The following is a 19,473-nucleotide window of genomic DNA, read 5'->3' as shown; positions in this document are numbered from 1 at the left end:
CCTCTCAGTCATCTCTCTCAGTCATCTCTCTCGGTCGGAGGCCCAGGGGCTGGGCCTCTCAGTCATCTCTCTCGGTGGGAGGCCCAGGGGCTGGGCCTCTCAGTCATCTCTTTCGGGGCCTCCAGTCATCTCTCTAGGTGGGAGGCCCAGGTGCTGGGCCTCTCAGTCATCTCTCTCGGTAGGAGGCCCAGGGGCTGGGCCTCTCAATCTTCCCACTAAAATCCTCTCAGTCATCTCTCTCAGTCATCTCTCTGGGTCGCAGGCCCAGGGGCTGGGCCTCTCAGTCATCTCTCTCGGTAGGAGGCCCAGGGGCTGGGCCTCTCAGTCATCTCTCTCAGGACCTCTCAGTCATCTCTCTCGGTGGGAGCCCCAGGGGCTGGGCCTCTCAGTCATCCCACTCAAAGCCTCTCAGTCATCTCTCTCAGTCATCTCTCTCAGTAGGAGGCCCAGGGGCTGGGCCTCTCAGTCATCTCTCTCGGTGGGAGGCCCAGGGGCTGGGCCTCTCAGTCATCTCTCTTGGTGGGAGTCCCAAGGGCTGGACATCTCAGTCATCTCTCTCGGTAGAGGCCCAGGGGCTGGGCCTCTCAGTCATCTCTCTGGGTCGGAGGCCCAGGGGCTGGGCCTCTCAGTCATCTCTCTCAGTCATCTCTCTCGGTAGGAGGCCCAGGGGCTGGGCCTCTCAGTCATCTCTCTCAGTCCTCTCTCTCAGTTGGAGGCCCAGGGGCTGGGCCTCTCAGTCATCTCTCTTGGTGGGAGTCCCAAGGGCTGGACATCTCAGTCATCTCTCTCGGTAGGAGGCCCAGGGGCTGGGCCTCTCAGTCATCTCTCTCAGTCATCTCTCTCGGTCGGAGGCCCAGGGGCTTGGCCTCTCAGTCATCTCTCTCGGTCGGAGGCCCAGGGGCTGGGCCTCTCAGTCATCTCTCTCAGTGGGAGGCCCAGGGGCTGGGCCTCTCAGTCATCCCTCTCAGGGCCTCTCAGTCATCTCTCTCAGTGGGAGGCCCAGAAGCTGGGGATCTCAGTCATCTCTTTCGGGGCCTCCAGTCATCTCTCTCGGTGGGAGGCCCAGGGGCTGAGCCTCTCAGTCATCTCAGTCATCTCTCTCGGTCGGAGGCCCAGGGGATGGGCCTCTCAGTCATATCTCTCGGTGGGAGGCCCAGGGGCTGGGCCTCTCAGTCATATCTCTCGGTGCGAGGCCCAGGGGCTGGGCCTCTCAGTCATCTCTTTCGGGGCCTCTCAGTCATCTCTCTTGGTGGGAGTCCCAAGGGCTGGACCTCTCAGTCATCTCTCTCAGTTATCTCTCTCGGTCGGAGGCCCAGGGGCTTGGCCTCTCAGTCATCTCTCTCGGTCGGAGGCCCAGGGGCTTGGCCTCTCAGTCATCTCTCTCGGTCGGAGGCCCAGGGGCTGGGCCTCTCAGTCATCTCTTTCGGGGCCTCTCAGTCATCTCTCTTGGTGGGAGTCCCAAGGGCTGGACCTCTCAGTCATCTCTCTCAGTTATCTCTCTCGGTCGGAGGCCCAGGGGCTTGGCCTCTCAGTCATCTCTCTCGGTCGGAGGCCCAGGGGCTTGGCCTCTCAGTCATCTCTCTCGGTCGGAGGCCCAGGGGCTGGGCCTCTCAGTCATCTCTTTCGGGGCCTCTCAGTCATCTCTCTTGGTGGGAGTCCCAAGGGCTGGACCTCTCAGTCATCTCTCTCAGTTATCTCTCTCGGTCGGAGGCCCAGGGGCTTGGCCTCTCAGTCATCTCTCTCTGTAGGAGGCCCAGGGGCTGGGCCTCTCAGTCATCTCTCTCGGTCGGAGGCCCAGGGGCTGAGCCTCTCAGTCATCTCTCTCGGTGGGAGACCCAGGGGCCGGGCCTCTCAGTCATCTCTCTCGGTTGGAGGCCCAGGGGCTGGGGATCTCAGTCATCTCTTTCGGGGCCTCCAGTCATCTCTCTAGGTGGGAGGCCCAGGTGCTGGGCCTCTCAGTCATCTCTCTTGGTGGGAGGCCCAGGAGCTGGGCCTCTCAGTCATCTCTCTCGGTAGGAGGCCCAGGGGCTGGGCCTCTCAGTCATCTCTCTCGGTGGGAGTCCTAAGGGCTGGACATCTCAGGCACATCTCTCGGTGGGAGGCCCAGGGGTTGGGCCTCTCAGTCATCTCTCTCAGTCATCTCTCTCGGTCGGAGGCCCAGGGGCTGGGCCTCTCAGTCATCTCTCTCGGTGGGAGGCCCAGGGGCTGGGCCTCTCAGTCATCTCTCTCCGTAGAGCCCCAGGGGCTGGGCCTCTCAGTCATCTCTTTCGGGGCCTCCAGTCATCTCTCTAGGTGGGAGGCCCAGGTGCTGGGCCTCTCAGTCATCTCTCTCGGTAGGAGGCCCAGGGGCTGGGCCTCTCAATCTTCCCACTAAAATCCTCTCAGTCATCTCTCTCAGTCATCTCTCTGGGTCGCAGGCCCAGGGGCTGGGCCTCTCAGTCATCTCTCTCGGTAGGAGGCCCAGGGGCTGGGCCTCTCAGTCATCTCTCTCAGGACCTCTCAGTCATCTCTCTCGGTGGGAGCCCCAGGGGCTGGGCCTCTCAGTCATCCCACTCAAAGCCTCTCAGTCATCTCTCTCAGTCATCTCTCTCAGTAGGAGGCCCAGGGGCTGGGCCTCTCAGTCATCTCTCTCGGTGGGAGGCCCAGGGGCTGGGCCTCTCAGTCATCTCTCTTGGTGGGAGTCCCAAGGGCTGGACATCTCAGTCATCTCTCTCGGTAGGAGGCCCAGGGGCTGGGCCTCTCAGTCATCTCTCTCAGTCATCTCTCTCGGTCGGAGGCCCAGGGGCTTGGCCTCTCAGTCATCTCTCTCGGTCGGAGGCCCAGGGGCTGGGCCTCTCAGTCATCTCTCTCAGTGGGAGGCCCAGGGGCTGGGCCTCTCAGTCATCTCTCTCAGTCATCTCTCTCAGTTGGAGGCCCAGGGGCTGGGCCTCTCAGTCATCTCTCTCAGTCCTCTCTCTCAGTTGGAGGCCCAGGGGCTGGGGATCTCAGTCATCTCTTTCGGGGCCTCCAGTCATATCTCTCGGTGGGAGGCCCAGGGGCTGGGCCTCTCAGTCATCTCTCTCGGTGGGAGACCCAGGGGCTGGGCCTCTCAATCTTCCCACTAAAATCCTCTCAGTCATCTCTCTCAGTCATCTCTCTGGGTCGGAGGCCCAGGGGCTGGAAATCTCAGTCATCTCTCTCGGTAGAGGCCCAGGGGCTGGGCCTCTCAGTCATCTCTCTCAGTCATCTCTTTCGGTTGGAGGCCCAGGGGCTGGGCCGCTCAGTCATCTCTCTCTGTAGGAGGCCCAGGGGCTGGGCCTCTCAGTCATCTCTCTCGGTCGGAGGCCCAGGGGCTGAGCCTCTCAGTCATCTCTCTCGGTTGGAGGCCCAGGGGCTGGAGATCTCAGTCATCTCTTTCAGGGCCTCCAGTCATCTCTCTCAGTCATCTCTTTCGGTTGGAGGCCCAGGGGCTGGGCCGCTCAGTCATCTCTCTCAGTGGGAGGCCCAGGGGCTGGGCCTCTCAGTCATCCCTCTCAGGGCCTCTCAGTCATCTCTCTCGGTCGGAGGCCCAGGGGCTGGGCCTCTCAGTCATCTCTTTCGGGGCCTCTCAGTCATCTCTCTTGGTGGGAGTCCCAGGGGCTGGGCCTCTAGGTCATCTCTCTCAGTCATCTCTCTGGGTCGGAGGCCCAGGGGCTGGGCCTCTCAGTCATCTCTCTCAGTGGGAGGCCCAGGGGTTGGGCCTCTCAGTCATCTCTCTCAGTCATCTCTCTCGGTAGGAGGCCCAGGGGCTGGGCCTCTCAGTCATCTCTCTTGGTGGGAGTCCCAAGGGCTGGACATCTCAGTCATCTCTCTCGGTAGAGGCCCAGGGGCTGGGCCTCTCAGTCATCTCTCTGGGTCGGAGGCCCAGGGGCTGGGCCTCTCAGTCATCTCTCTCAGTGGGTGGCCCAGGGGCTGGGCCTCTCAGTCATCTCTCTGGGTCGGAGGCCCAGGGGCTGGGCCTCTCAGTCATCTCTCTCAGTGGGTGGCCCAGGGGCTGGGCCTCTCAGTCATCTCTCTCAGTGGGAGGCCCAGGGGCTGGGCCTCTCAGTCATCTCTCTTGGTGGGAGTCCCAAGGGCTGGACATCTCAGTCATCTCTCTCGGTAGAGGCCCAGGGGCTGGGCCTCTCAGTCATCTCTCTGGGTCGGAGGCCCAGGGGCTGGGCCTCTCAGTCATCTCTCTCAGTGGGTGGCCCAGGGGCTGGGCCTCTCAGTCATCTCTCTCAGTGGGAGGCCCAGGGGCTGGGCCTCTCAGTCATCTCTCTTGGTGGGAGTCCCAAGGGCTGGACATCTCAGTCATCTCTCTTGGTAGAGGCCCAGGGGCTGGGCCTCTCAGTCATCTCTCTCAGTGGGAGGCCCAGGGGCTGGGCCTCTCAGTCATCTCTCTCTGTAGGAGGCCCAGGGGCTGGGCCTCTCAGTCATCTCTCTCGGTAGAGGCCCAGGGGCTGGGCCTCTCAGTCATCTATCTCAGTGGGAGGCCCAGGAGCTGGGCCTCTCCTCAGAGACCCTTCACTATACAATTCAGACATTTGTTTTGGTCTGGGTGTCCTGTTGTCCTCCCTGTCCCCTCTCCTCCCCCCCCCCCCCCACCCCCTCTCCTCTGCATTTCTCTTCCCCTTTCCCTTTGTCTCCTTGTTGACCTCCCTGCTCTCAGTCCTTGGGATTGGTGAAGGAGTCCAAGAGCTGCCCCAATAAACCTGCCTTTATACTTTAACTTGTCTTGAGTTTGCTTAGTTTGTCTTGATAACGTTTCAAGAAGCTCAATGTCAGATAGGTTTATTTCTCAAAACTGAAAATCTTTAGTGTTCCTTCTGATAATATGCAAGAGTTACAAACTATTTTTCTTTTTTTTTCTTTTTCTTTCTTTCTTTTTTTTTTTTTTTTTGAGACAGGGTTTCTCTGTGTAGCCCAGCCCTGGCTGACCTGAAACTTACTCTGTAGTCCAGGCTAGACTCAAACTCACCTGCCTCTGCCTCCGAGTGCTGCCTCTGCCTCCGAGTGTGTAACCCCCCCTTCAACATACACACACACTAGAAAAGTTCTTATACATTTACTCGGAGACAAACTCTCACCGATCAGGCTTTTGGACCTGGACTAACCATGCTCTTGACTGCATGCACAAAAGAGGAACTTAGCAGAAGAGTGGACAGCTCATAATACTGGAAGGGGGTGGACAAAACAAGCTCAGGAAAGTGGCCAAGACCAAGGACTGAGGCAACCAGGAACCCAACAAGGCCAGTTTGCTTGGGATATCACCTGAGGAGCGAGTGGACATGGTATGGCTGCCCTACTGCACTGAGGCCGATGGTGTCAGAGACACCACCAGAACTGGATCCAGCTCTAAAATCTCTGGCTTCTGGGTGTCAGTCTCTGGACTAAGTCCAATTGGCCAAGCTAAAGATAGACAGGCAGATGTCTGATGTGCGAGTGTGTGCACACGTGCACACACACTGAGCCTGGAGAATAAGTATATCTACCTTGGACACAGCCTAGTATCACTCAGACTTGCAAAAACATTGGGTTTCTGGAGAAAGTGAGACATGCTATTTTTGGATGTTAACTTGACTATAGCTAAGATTAACCAAAGTCCAAAAAGAACGTACCTGTGAGGGACTTTTGCACAATTTGAAGCAGGAATATCCACTTTAAATCTCTCTCTCTCCATATATATAATACACAATCACTTATAAACAGAAATATTTATATTATATAGTCTACTATATATAATATATATTATATTATATATTATATATAATATATAATATATATATATAAATATATATATATATATATATATATTCATCCTATCAGTTGCTACCCTATAGAACCCTGACTAATACAATGTCATACAGCAAACAGATTGCACTAGTGCATAGCTCTTCTGTTTGCTTGTGGACAGCATCTTACACATAAGAACTAGAAAACAGAGCTGTTCGGTTTGGTTTGTCTTTTGTCTCAATACAAGTTTGGGGGTGGGGGAGTGTTTCTGTGATCACTAAGGTCAGCAGAGTAATTGATCTGTAGGAGGCAAAAAGGTTGTTCAATTCAACACAGTTAAGTAGCCAGTGTTGGTTCAAACTTTTCCAGTCTGACCCCAAGTAGTTTATTGGGTGAAAACTTTCCTGGTGATGATTAACCTAACCGGTTGCCTGTGCACAGCAAAGCTTAAGACATGACCTCACTGAAACTCTTTGTAAAGTACAGTACATGTAACATCTTCCAGAAAGATAGTTTCTATAGACTGAGAAAAACATGTTCAACATAAGGGTCTGGGGAGGAACTGTAAGGCTCCGGAAGCCCCCAAAGGGGACCCCACTCTAGTCACAGGATGGCGCGCACCCAAAGGACACACGGAAGACCAACTTGCTGCAAGAACACGAGGTAGTTTAATGGCAGAACGTTCTGGGCCGACATGTGTCTCAATGTAGGAGACAGGGGCATCGACCTCGTGGCTCCAAGGTTTAGGGTTAATATAAGCTCGGGGTGAGGAAAAGGAGAAACTTTCGAGCGGGTGCACACGATTGGTTGTTTTCCAATTTTTGAACATCTGGCCAAACCCAAACCGGTCCATGGGGGCGGGGAGCAGTTCCTGCAGGCGGATGTTTATCTTTTATCTTCATTCCTGGGATGGCTCGGTAGCCCATTGTCCTGTAACTCTGCATTCTTTGTTTACGGACTAACTGGCCTCTGGTTGGCAAACCAGAGGGGCAACTTTAGCTACTCAGGCTAGGGAGAAAGAATTTATAAGGCCCTTTTATATCTGTTTTTCATGGGACGCATAAAATTTTCTTTTAGAACTTGTGAGGTCTCAGGCTATCAGGTCACAGGTTATATATATAGTCTACTCCCAGCCTTCTGGGCAGAAAACACGTCATACATCTCTCTCACAGAACAGACATCCCTGAGTATTTAACATTCCTGGTTTCCTTAGTGCTTATCTGTGAGGAAGAAACTTCTGTGCCTCACACACAGGTTATTTCTTAAACTCTTGTAGCGCACCTACACAATCGTCATCCCAATACTCACTGTATTGTAATAAACAATATATAGTCAAGAGCCTTCTCGAAGCAGCCTCGAGGCAGATAGATGTCCAGTAGGATAATGCTCCGAAGGTGAATTGCTGAGTCAAATTGTTGACTGACCTGACTGGGTTTCACTAAGGATGGGAGCGCTAGAAGTTTCCGTAGTCCGGCCTTTAGAAGCGTGGGGCGGAAGTGCAGAACTGGAAGCGCCAATCTTCCTATAGATAATTTGCATAACGCCGAGCAGGGCTGCGGCAACCATGTGGGACACACTCTCCAGCATCCCGGTTTGCAACCCAGCTTCGTCCGGGGTTTGAACGGCTGTGCCACCACGTGCCAGTCCGCGTCCTTCCCCGCTGGGCCAAAGCGTCCTCGCCACAGCCCTTCCAATATAAACGCAGGAAACAAGTAGAAAGCCCAGGCTGCGTGCGCCGAACCTCCTGCCCGGAGTCCGGGACCGGAGCCGGCTTTCTCCGGACTTGGTCCGATCGGACAACCAGCCGCCCCCAGGACTCGGAGTCAAGAGCCGGGTCCCCTGGAGGAGCACCGGAAGAGGTGACACCTCGGGGCCCATGAATGTTTGGAATTCGTAAGAACATGGGAATCTCAGTGGTTCCGTGTCTGCTCGCCACTGCGGCCACCAGCCACGGGCCCAAGCCAAGTGTAGCGAAGCTGAGAAAAGGTTACCCAACGTCATGTGGCTTGAGAAGGCTGCCGGGCGCCTAAAGCCGCCAGCAGGTCCCATGGTGTAATGGTTAGCACTCTGGACTTTGAATCCAGCGATCCGAGTTCAAATCTCGGTGGGACCTCACTGAACCTTTTTTTTGGCCCTAGAATCCCTGTTTTGGGGCCTGCAGGGAGTAGCAAGCAACCCGAGGCTCCGCGGGGGATGCACTGACCTGTAGGATGGACGTTCAGCTTCCCTCCCTGTGTCACAACACGCTTACAATTCAGGAACAGCCTGGGCTGGGAGGCACTGCGCACGCGCGCCGAGTCGGGCGGAAAAATAAACGTGTTGATGAAGACTGAACATAACTTTACCCTGGAGGGAAAACGAAAGAACCCGAAGGATCCCGAGGCTTTCCTGTCTGAGTACCGCTGCACTCGCCGCGCCTGGGAGTCCCCGCCCCCTATTCTCTGATTGGCTGCTGTACGGAACATGCGGCGGGATTGCTTTGTGAGCCGCGAATGAAGTGGCGGGACAGGGACAGGGGGCGGGCAACTGGTGCCAGGGGGCCTCTGATTGGATACAAACAAGTGGTTCCCGGAGGCTTGTGCGTTTAGGGGTCAAAAACCGGTGTTTTGGTCTTGGTTCTGCGTTGCTCACCCGGCGAGGTTGTGTTTCAGTTAGACAACAGTCCCTTAGTCAGCTGACAGTCGATCAGTACTGTTTCTCACCGACCGTGGAGTGTTTCTGAGAGCGAAGGGCAGGAATCACTAAGGATTCCTCCAGCAGCATCGCGCCGCGAGTGAAAAATATGTACAGGGAGTATATCTTCTTTGGAATCAGATCTGGGGTTTGAGACATGTTTGTCCCCGTGGGATAAATGACGAGGGAGCCTGCTGACGCATTCTGGTCTCCCTACAGAGTGATTGGCACTGTGGCTATAGGTTATCACTCTTGGGAGGATGCCATGGAAACAAAAAGGCACCTCTCTCAGCTCTCTTATTAATTCTCTAAGCATGTCTCTTGCAGACACGACCCACACACTCTTTAAAACATCTGAATGGATCAATTTGAATGAACCATCCCAGCCTCAAAAATATCAAGACGTGACAGGAGGCTCACTTGTGCTACCAGAAAATAAAGCTGCTTGTTAATGGTACATTAAAGAAATTAAGATAATGTCCAGATGGATAAACATCCTGATGGAAGAGACTAGAGAAGCAAGATGCAGCACCACCTTTATGGGCAGTTTATAATAACAAAGGTGTCACGAAATTTAAATAATAATAAAAGGTAGCACAACAGAGTTAAGAGAAAGGACCTACTTGAAGTCCGGGATCAGATTCCTGTCTACACCAAAAACAGCAGTGAATCCCACGAGAACTGTTGACCTGAAAGTGACAGGAGTAGTGAGCTTTGGCTGACGACATAGGGGAATACCTACATCTCAGTTTAAACAAGGCTTGAATAAAACGCACAAACGCTGAATGTACTACCCCATGTTCTTATCAAAAGAGTGAAAATATCTGGGCGTGTTGCTCAATGGTAAACTGCAAGGCACTCAGGGCCTGACATACTAAGAGAGAGGGTAAGACACAGATTTGGAATATGCAGGTGTAATGCATAAATAGCAAATAAATCTAAATAAATTCTAAAAGCCTGTAAGGAAACTGCCTGCAACAAAAATATATCAAAACCATGTGCTAGGGGGCATAGCTCAGCAGGTAAAGTGCTTGCATGCAACCATGCAGACCTGAGCTCCGTCCACAGAAACTCATGTCAGAGAGCTGGGCATGGTGGCGATTGTGTGTAATCCCTGGGAAGCAGAGGCAGAAGGGTCTCAGTGGGTCACTGGCCAGCAATAAGAGAACCTGTCTTAATAAATAAATAAATAAATAAATAAAACAACTTGAGATTGACCCCTGGCTTCCACATTCACCTCCACATATACACACACATTGTTAAACAGCAAAATCAAGAGGAAAATAGCCTCAGACTTGAGTGGCCCCTCACTTTGGAAATCCAAAGCAACCATCACATATCAGAAGATGTAGCATATCACTAAAGAGCTAAGTTGGACACCTCACACCCACCCGATAACAATGCTAAGTGTATCTGAGAACATGGGATAAGATGGGCTGGGAGCGTAGGTCAGCAGTAGAACACACACACAAAGCCCTGGGCTGACACCTGGACATACATGGGTTCAGTCACATAGGCACAGACACATTAATAGGACAAAACCCACAGGTACTGCTCAGCATCATGGCACATCCCTATAATGCCAGTTCCTGGTGTTGGGGTCTGAAAAAAACAAAACAACCCAAGTAGTCACAAGAGTCCAGTAAAGCAAGATCCTTATTGGAATTAGGTAGCAAACACTGGCCACTCAGGGACAACAGCACGAACTCGGGAATTGACTGTGTCTTTGAACGTTCATTTTGTAAGTATTTTAAGCAGATGTCAAAATCTTACTGCAGTTAGGCCGCTACTGATTGATCAGTAGAACAGACTCTAGAACTGAACTGCCTGCGACCCTGAAGAGAAATTGTACAGCATTTTTAAAGGATGGAACCCCAAAGTGAGGAAGAGTGGAGCTGGCTGTGGCATTTTCCAGTCATGTTTTGACATGGGTTGGGCAAGGAAGCAAACATTGGTGACTGCCCTCATCCAGGTCACCCAGTTTCAGGGTCTTGAGTCAATTTTGCAGTCAGGCCCCCTTCTGACCTAGAAGTCAGAATGATAAGGGAAAAAGGAGTGGGCAAGCTGCATGTGGTCAATTTAAGTCCTGACAGGCAATACCTTTACAACGTGTACACCTTAGCTTAGATAACCCGAAACTTCCTTCTTACGTCCTTTACTGGTTAACAAACATGAACCACCTGAAGCAGGATAGGAATTGGTCCCCAGGCCTGGGAATGAAACTTGTTTTGACCCTGCCAGCAAGATGGAGGTTGTGAGATGGCTGGACTCAGGCAACTATCTCTCGACACCAGCACGTGGCAGGAAGAGGTAGGAGGATTGCTGAGAGTCTGAGTTCAGCCTGGAGTACATGGTAAGTTCAAAGGTAAATCGCAAGCTTTGCTAAATAGAGCCTCGTGGTGGTGGCACATGCCTTTAATCCCAGCACTCAGAACACAGAAGCAGGTGGATCTTCATGAGTTTGAGGCCAGCCTGGGCTACAAAGCAAGTTCCAGGACTGCCAAGGATACACAGAGAAAACCTGACTCGAAAAACAAACAAACAAAAGCAAGTTTTGCTAAAATAGCAAAAACCTTATTTCCAAAAAAAACCCCAAAACCCAGGTATGAGTCCCACGTTGTTCTGGATATTTATTATTCTACACAGAGAGTTAGATGCTCAAAAGTTACTTATCTGGAGGCTGGAGAGATGGCTCACTGGTTTAGAGCACTGGCTGCTCTTCCAGAAGACCAGAGTTCAATTCCAAGCCCCATGTGGCAGCTCACAACCATCTGTAACTCCAGTTTCAGGCAACCTGATGTCTTCTTCTAGTCTTTGTGGGCATCTGGCATACATGCGGTGCACAGATATAAGGCAAAATACTAATACATATAAAACAAATAATAAATAAATCTTTAAAAATTACTTAAGATGATTATGGGTTGAATACCTGAGACCCCACAGGTCTCGAGGCCTGCTCAGGCTACACACTAAGACTGTCTAGGCTCAGAAAATAAGAGCCCTGGCTGTTCTTCCAGAGGACCTGGGTTTGATTCCCAGGAGCTACATGATGCTCACGACTGTATGTCACTCCAGTTCCAGGGGACCCAATGCTGTCTTCTCAGGCACTGCATGCACATGGTGTACACACACACACACACACGCATGCACGCACCACAGGCAAAACACTCCTACCCTTAAAAATAAATCAGCAGCTCATTTGGTGGCGTGCTTGCTTAGCATGCAGAAAACCCCTCATTCATTCCCATCACCAGATGCGTGGAGCATCTTTAGGAGGTGATGGCAGGACAAATGGGTGTTCAAGACCATCCTCAGGGCCTCTAATAGGGAGTTGGAAGCTAGCCTGGGATCCAGCAGAGACTGTCTCAAAAAATAAAATGCTTATTTTAGCCGGCCATGATGGTGCCTGCCTGCCTTTAATTGCAGCACTTGGGAGTCAGAGGCAGGCAGATCTCCACGAATCTGAGGAGAGCCTAGTCTACATAGTGAGTTCCAGAACATCCCAGATGTGCTGAAAGACCCTGTCTCAAAATAAATAAGTAACTATTTTTAAAAAGACTTTGTCTAAAACAAAACCTATCCAGAAATATGGTTTTGCTTTTACTAGACATATGGATGTATTTACAAGACCAGGTTGAAGCCTAGGTGTCATACAAAGACCTGGATAAAAACCTATCCCACCTCAACTGGCAGGATTTAGCTAGGTGAGCAATTTGAATGTATTAAGCCTCTTTGGTAAAAGAATAACCATGGTGCCTTTTGCCTGCCAGTGTATGGAGAATTTGTAAAACAAACAGAAAAGCCCTAGCTAGGTGTATTGTCACACGCCTATAATCCCAGCACTTGGAAGGTCGGATCAGCAGGATCAGAAATTCAAAGTCATCTTCAGCCACACAGCAAGCTTGAGGGAAGCATGAGATTCTGTCAGAGAAAGAAAGAGGCCAGGGAGATGGCTCAGTGGGTGAGCTCACTTACCACACAAGCCTGGTGGCCTGCAACCTGCCTAGAGAGGAAGGAGAGAGGTGACACCCAAAGGTTTTCCTCTGACCTCCTCACACACCCCTGGCACACATCCACCTCCCTGCAAACTCGTCAGGAACGTGTAGACACACATGCAATATGAGAGAAGACAGAAGTACTCAGATCTATGTCTGTGCTATGTCCAATAATGGTGACTTCTTGAAAGACAACCAGCACAGTGAAGTTCTAGAAGTTCAGATACTAGAAAGAAGAAACACTAATGCACAGAGGAAATACTTAGAAAGCACGGACGGCTACTTAATGTATTTGCTTATGTGTTCTTAGTCTGGGTTGCAACAGAGGCTATGGAGAACTCATGGATGGAAGTTCAAGGGGCAATTAGGAAGAGCACTCTGGTGATCTTGCTGTTCATCAGGGAAACGGTTCTGAGAGATAGAGCTTCTGGTGCCTAGAAATCTCCTGGAGAACTCGAAGTCCTCTATCTGCCATGGTGTCAGAGGTTTCTGCGCTTGGGAGGCGACTGGGCACCACGCTCTCATCAGGCCTTCTCAGCTTCTGTTGGCAGGGAATCCTCACTTCCAACTCGGAGCTTTGCTGGCCATAAGCTTTCAAATCAGTTTTCCAGGGTGAAAACAAAAAGTTTCCCTTTTTGTTTTTGTTGGGTTTTTTGTTTTGTTTTGTTTTGTTTTTTCATTGGTATTAAGACAGTGAGATAAAATATTTTGCGCGCGCGCGCGCACACACACACACAAACACACACACACACACAGAGGCTGGAAACATGGCTCAATGGCTAAGAGCATAAAAGCACCCATTTCTCTTGCAGGGGATCTGGGTTCGGTTCTCAGCACCCACATGGTGGTTCACAACCATCTGTAACTTCAGTTCCTGGAGAATCCAATATCCTCTTCCGACCACCTTGATCCTAGCACTTGGGAGGCAAAGGCAGGTGGATCCCTGGGTTCAAGGCCAGTTTGAACTACAGAGTGAGTTCTGGGACAGCCAGGGCTACATAGAGAAACCCTGTCTCCAAAAGCCCAAATAACCCACTAGTATTCACCATTAACCCACTAGTATTCACCATTAACCCACTAGTATTCACCGTTCTCTCTCTCTGTTCTTTCTCAAGCTCCAAGTTCTCTAACCCTGCCTTCTCATTTCCTAGCCCCTGTAGCTTTGGGAAAAACTTCTCTTTTCTCACAACAGTCTGAGAAGTCCCTTCTCATGCTTTTCTTCCCAGGAAGGGGACATTGACTCTATTTTCTGGAATGTGCTAGAGAACAATACCTTCTGTAGCATGATGTCCCAGTCTGAGTCACCAGCAGAGGGCAGCACCCTGGCACCAGCAAAGCTGCATTTGAATCTTACCTTCCCGAGACTGTCCCTTCCTTGTCTTGACTTCCACTGGCAGGTAAGATAATGTTCCTGCATCACTTCTCACACAGTTTAGCACACAGTAGCCTGTGAATTGCAGAACACAGACTCCATTCACACCAGCTGGCCAGCAACTTTAAGGTCAATGAGATAAAGCAAGCCTTGACCTCTGTCCTCAAGGAGTCTGAGATCCTTAAAAGAAAAGAAAAGAAAAAAAAAAAAATTGGAGCTGGAGAGACAGCTCAGTGGGTAAGAGCGCTTGATGTCCTGGCAGAGGACCCAGGTTCGATTCCCAGCACCCACATGGCAGGTCATAACCATCTATAACTTCAGTTCTGGAAAGTCCAATGCCCTCTTCTGGCTTCCATAGGCACCAGACATGTATACAGTGCATATAAGCAAAACACTTATACATGTAAAATTAAAAATAAAATATTCTGTATTATTATTCTGTGGGGGAATGATGTGTGCACATGCTTGTTGATGTGCGTGTGCATGGGAGGAGTACTTGTAAGAAGGAGGTCAGAGGACAACTTTCAGGAGTCAGTTCTCTCCTACTGTGAGTTCTTGGGCTTGAACTTGGATAATCAGGCCTAAGCAGCAACCACGTTTATTTGCTGAGCCATCTCATCTTGATGAAAATATTGAAATTGAACCTCTAATCCTGACCCCTGGAAGGCTGAGGCGGGTGAACATAGAGGCCAGTTTAGACTGTAGAACAAGTTGCAGACCAACCTGTGATAAGTATTGAAAACCTGTCTTAAAGCCAAAACAAGATGGGCATAGTAGTCTACACCTTTAATCCCAGCACTTGGAAGGCAGATGCAGGTGGATCTCTTGAGTTCCAGGCCAGCCTGGTCTACAGAGCAAGGTCCATGATAGTCAGGACTACACAGAGAAACAAAACCAAAACCAAACAGCAACAACAAAAAGCCAAAACAAACCAAGAAGGGCTTTAAGTGAGGACAAACTCCTATAGAGAGAATGAACTGGAGACAAAGAAAGCCCTGGGCAGGAGGGGAACTCCCCAGGAAGCTGTGGGGCCTTTAACTAAGGGTCTTTAACTAAGGCTGTGGCAAAGGGAGACAATAAAGCCTTTACCGATGGGTGCTTGAGGGCTTTACGGTCATGGAGAATTAGTGTAGCTAGGAATTAGCTCGCCCCACAGCAGGTACAAGCCTATAATCTCAACACTTGAGGAATTGAGAGAGGAGGAACAACTTGATCAAATCTAGGCCATTCTCTGCTGCCTAGTATGTTAGAAACTCACCCTGTCTCATCAGAACCCCTCTCAAAAAGAAAACAAGCATTTGAAACTTGAAGATGACTTAGCCCAATATTACTGGAACAGGGCTTGGAGAAGCAGAAGGGCACGCCTCCTCCCCAGCTGTGGAGCCTCTGAATGGCAATCCCCTGGTCTCTGCTTCTCTGACCCAATGGCTCTCAGTCCTCTTCATTGCCCTTCCTCCTTTGGCTGTCCTGAATTGCTGGGGTTCCTTCAAGCTCTCCCTTGTGGCCTTCTTCTTGCAAAGGTGCACAGCCTTCTCAAGCAGTCTTGGAAGATCAGCTACCATTTGTCAATGATTTGGAGTAGGGTCCAGAAGTTAAAAGGGAAGAGTGGAGGGGAATCTCTGGGCAAGTGTGTGGAGGAGACTTAGAGGGTGGGGTGGGGTTGGGATGGTGGGGTGGTTTGAGGGGGTTGAGCAAGTTGGGGGGTGGAATGGGTTGGGATGTACAGAGGGTTGGGGATGGAGGTGGGGAGCTGGGGATGGAGGATGTCTGTACCTGTTGCATCACTGTTCACTCATCCGTCAAGGACCATGATAAAGTTGAAGGAAGCATTCTGAATACTTTTCTCTGTCTGTTTTTTTTCTCTATTCCTTACCTCCACTCCGTTCCTTCTTCTAACCACATCTGGGAGGATGGCTGAATTATACTGCTTCCCCTTTCTCTGGAAACTGCTGCTCTCAGTTGTCCCTGAAAGTCATTTCTGCTTCCTGGGAAGTTTTTAAAGGTTCTGGTCAGGTGGTCAAAGTCATGGAGCATAACTAAGGAACTGAAGACAAAGAGATCTAGGAAAATATTGAGACTAGACCCTTTGGGGGTGAATCCAGATGCTGAAAACAGTAGGCAGTTCTCTAGTGGCAGATCAAAGAGAGAACTACAGATTGTCCCCACTGAAATAGACAGTGATTTAGGAGTTAGTGTTGTATCTGCCAATATCTGTGGACCATGGAACGTCTTCTAGACAACCATGATGTCTTTGATCATGTTGTCTTTAACCAAAAAAACTCTTCCCAGCTAAAAAAAAGAAAGAAAGAAAGACAGGAGGAAAGAAAGAAAAAAAGAAAGAAAGAAAGAAAGACAGGAGGAAAGAAAGAAAGAAAGAAAGGAAGGAAGGAAGGAAGAAAGAAAGAAAGGGAGGGAAGAAGGGAGGGAGAGAAGAAGGCAATAGATGAATCTTGGAGCAGAAAGATTACATTAGTGAAAAACCTGGAGAAATCCAAAGTCTCGAGTTTTATAAATAGCACTGTACTGATGCTAGTTTCTTGGGTTTGTTTGTTCATTTTTTTGTGGGTATCCATTCACTCGTGTACAGGTCAATATCTCAGGGCCTCTCTGTGATACTGCTCTGTGTCAGAGCAAAACTCTCAAGGGTTGATTCCCTTCTTCCACTTGTGGAGATCCAACTCAGGTTGTCAAGCATGACAGCAGACATCTTTACTCAGTGAAGTATTTCTCCAGCCCTCTCTTGCTTGTTCTTGTGAGGCAGTGTCTCACGGTGTAGCCCTGGCTGACCTGAAACTCGCAATGTAGAACTTGCAGGCCTCGTGCCTCACCCTCTTTTTTCCACGGGCTGGGGTTACAGGCTTGCACCACCATGTCCATTTCTTAATCTCGTTATTTTAATAAATGTCATAGTCATACAAGAGGTTACCATTGGGCAGCTTGGGAAAGGACAGAGGGGAATTTTGTTACTTTGTAATTCTGCACTTTGTCTGTAAATCTAAAATAGTTCAAAATAAAACCACTGAGCCGGGTGGAACTGGGTGGGGTGGAGGGTAGGGGAAACTGCCGTCAGGGTGTCTTAAAAACAACAAGAAAACTAAATAAAATAAGACAAACAAACAAATAAAACTACCAAAGGAAAAATTTAAAAAGCTAAGAAACTAATGGTGGTAGGATCTGATGGCCTCTTGGTATGTGATCAGAATCTTCAAGCCGTGGCTTCAGCAGCATGGTGGGAGGACTTGGGAAAGGCCCAGTGTAATGTCCCAGGCTTGCTGGGTGACACCACTGTGCCCAGGCTGGGTGTCATTGGAAGAACTGGCTGGTGTGCTCTAAGGAACCAATGGTGCCAACCTCTCAGGGTTCAAACCCTCAGAGATCTATGAAATCAAAGACAGAAAGGGTGGCCTGGATGCCACCAGGGACCCACTCTCAGAATAATCATGCCCCTTCTCTTTGTGTGTGTGTGCCTGTGTGCATGTTTTGAGTGTGTGCAAGTGCACCTATGAGTGTGTGTATGAGAGGTGTGTGTGCCTGTGCCTGTACGTGCATGTGTAAGCAGAGGTAATACATCTTTCTTCAGATGCTGGTCACGTGTTTATTTTGTTTTGTTTTTGAAACAGAGTTTCTCTGTCTCTGGCTTAGAACTCAGGAATCAGCAAGTCAACTAGGTTGCCCAGTGAGCCCAACATTCCATGTGTTTCTGCCTCCCCAGAACTGGAATTACAAATGTTCATTACTGTGGCCAGCTTCCTGCCTTCCTTCTGTCTGTCTGTCCTGTCTGTCTGTCTGTCTCTTTCTCTCTCTCTCTCTCCCTCTCTCTTTTTCTTTCTATCTTTCTTTGAGACAAGTTCTTAGTGTAACACTCTGGTTGTCATGTAGCTCAATATGTAGGCCACGCTGGCCTTCAAAATTACAGAGATCTACCTGCTTCTGCCTCCTGAGTGGAATCAAAGGCATACACCACCATGCTGCCACAGACCACCTGCCTTTTTGAAAACTTGGCTTTGAACTTGCAAGGACAGCACTTTACTGATAAGCCATCTCACCATCCCCCACTCCTATCCTTTTAACCTGCTCACCTGAGGCTTGGGCACAAGAGGAAGGACACAGCACCACAATTCCATTAAGTGGAAGATGTGTTCTGTGCTTGGATAGCTGGCATTGTTTATGGTACTACAGAGACAGAAGTTGTATGTGCACTTGTATACTGTGTATGCCTTTAGTCAATTCCATATTCAAGAAGCTGGGGCAGGAGGATCTGATGTGTAAGCATAGCCTGAGCTGGTTTTGTGTGTCAACTTGGCACAAGCTGGAGTTATCACAGAGAAAGGAGCTTCCCTTGAGGAAATGCCTCCATGAGATCCAGCTGTAAGACATTCTCTCAATTAGTGATCAAGGGTGGGAGGACCCATTGTGTGTGGTGCCATCCCTGGGCTAGTAGTCCTGGGTTCTATAAGAAAGCAAGCTGAGCAAGCCAGGGGAAGCAAGCCAGTAAGTAACATCCCTCCATGGCCTCTGCATCAGCTCCTGCCTCCAGGTTCCTGCCTTGTGTGAATTCCTGTCTTGACTTCCTTTGGTGATGAACAGCAATGGAAGTGTAAAATGAATAAACCCTTTCCTCCCCAACTTGCTTCTTGGTCATGATGTTTTGTGTAGGAATAGAAACTCTGACTAAGATATCTACCTAGTGAGAATATCTCAGCAAAACAAAGCAAACAGACATATCCCAAATAGAAAACAGTATTGGGCCAATGACTGAGCTCGAAGCTCAGAAGATCTTGTGACTCTTACTGTGCTTTGGAGTGGCTAGGAAAGCACAGCCTTCAGAGAACGTGTGGCGTACAACAGTCTGAGTGAAGGTGTGCAAAAGAAAAGGCTCCTCTAACTGGGACCCTGGCCAAGAAGAAGGGGAGGAGCTACTTGGTTGAGATACTTGGGATAGAAATCCTAGCTACCAAGGATGTCAGGTCTCCTGGAACTTGAATTACAAGTAGCTGTGAGCCACCATGCCGGTGCTGGAGCTGAACTTGGGTCCTCTGCAGGAGCAATAAATGCTCGTAGCCAGAAAAACCATCTCTCCAGCCTTTCCCCATTCTTTAATCATTGCTGGGCATGGTGGTACATACCTTTAATCCCAACACTGAAGAAGCAGATTAGATGTCTATGTTCAAGACCAGCGCAATCTATATAATTAGTACTGACTGTTCTGGAATTTACTTTATAGATCAGCCTGGCCTCGAACTCACAGAGATCTGCCTATCTCTGATTTCCTAGTGCTAGGATTAAAGGTGTGTGCTATCCTACTCAGCAGTACTGACCTTTAATTGCTGTTGTTTGGTCTTCACTTTTAGCTTGGAGGTATTTTGAGTCACCTTGGAGGCACAACTTTAGGTGTTTCTGGCAGTTTCCATAAAGGATTAACTGAGGGGAGATGATACGAGATTAACACCTTCTAAATGGTGGCTGAGTTAGAAAGATGAATAAGAAAATGCAGTGATACCTGCCTTAGCTTCTTCTTTCTGACATTGTTACCTTCTGCAGGTATCAAAGGCTTCTTCAGCCTTCCAAGGTGGACTAAATGAAACCTGGCTGCTCTCCAGAGAGCTTTCAGTCTTCTCACAGTGAAGCACCCAGCTTTGTGGACCGAGTAGCTACAATGTTACCAGCTTCTCTAACCTACGATGGACAGTGTTGGAATGC

The 19,473-nt window shown here is 49.9% G+C and overlaps 1 long non-coding RNA gene and 1 other non-coding gene across 2 annotated transcripts; one reads left to right on the top strand and one right to left on the bottom strand.

Annotated features, from left to right (window-relative positions):
• Window positions 1-6,378: 6,378 nt before the first annotated feature.
• LOC143433946 (uncharacterized) lies at window positions 6,379-9,146 on the bottom strand. The gene is made up of 2 exons (XR_013070432.1): window positions 9,030-9,146; window positions 6,379-8,451 (listed from the first exon to the last, which is right to left on the bottom strand). It is a non-coding gene; the product is annotated as an uncharacterized LOC143433946 (long non-coding RNA).
• On the top strand, window positions 7,775-7,846 carry Trnaq-uug (transfer RNA glutamine (anticodon UUG)). Its single transcript has one exon. It is a non-coding gene; the product is annotated as a tRNA-Gln (tRNA).
• Window positions 9,147-19,473: the final 10,327 nt, after the last annotated feature.

Source organism: Arvicanthis niloticus, unplaced genomic scaffold (assembly GCF_011762505.2).
Source record: "Arvicanthis niloticus isolate mArvNil1 unplaced genomic scaffold, mArvNil1.pat.X pat_scaffold_886_arrow_ctg1, whole genome shotgun sequence".
Lineage (NCBI taxonomy): Eukaryota > Metazoa > Chordata > Mammalia > Rodentia > Muridae > Arvicanthis > Arvicanthis niloticus.
The sequence above is the reverse complement of the archived record's forward strand: the minus strand, read 5'-3'. Positions and strand labels throughout refer to the sequence as shown.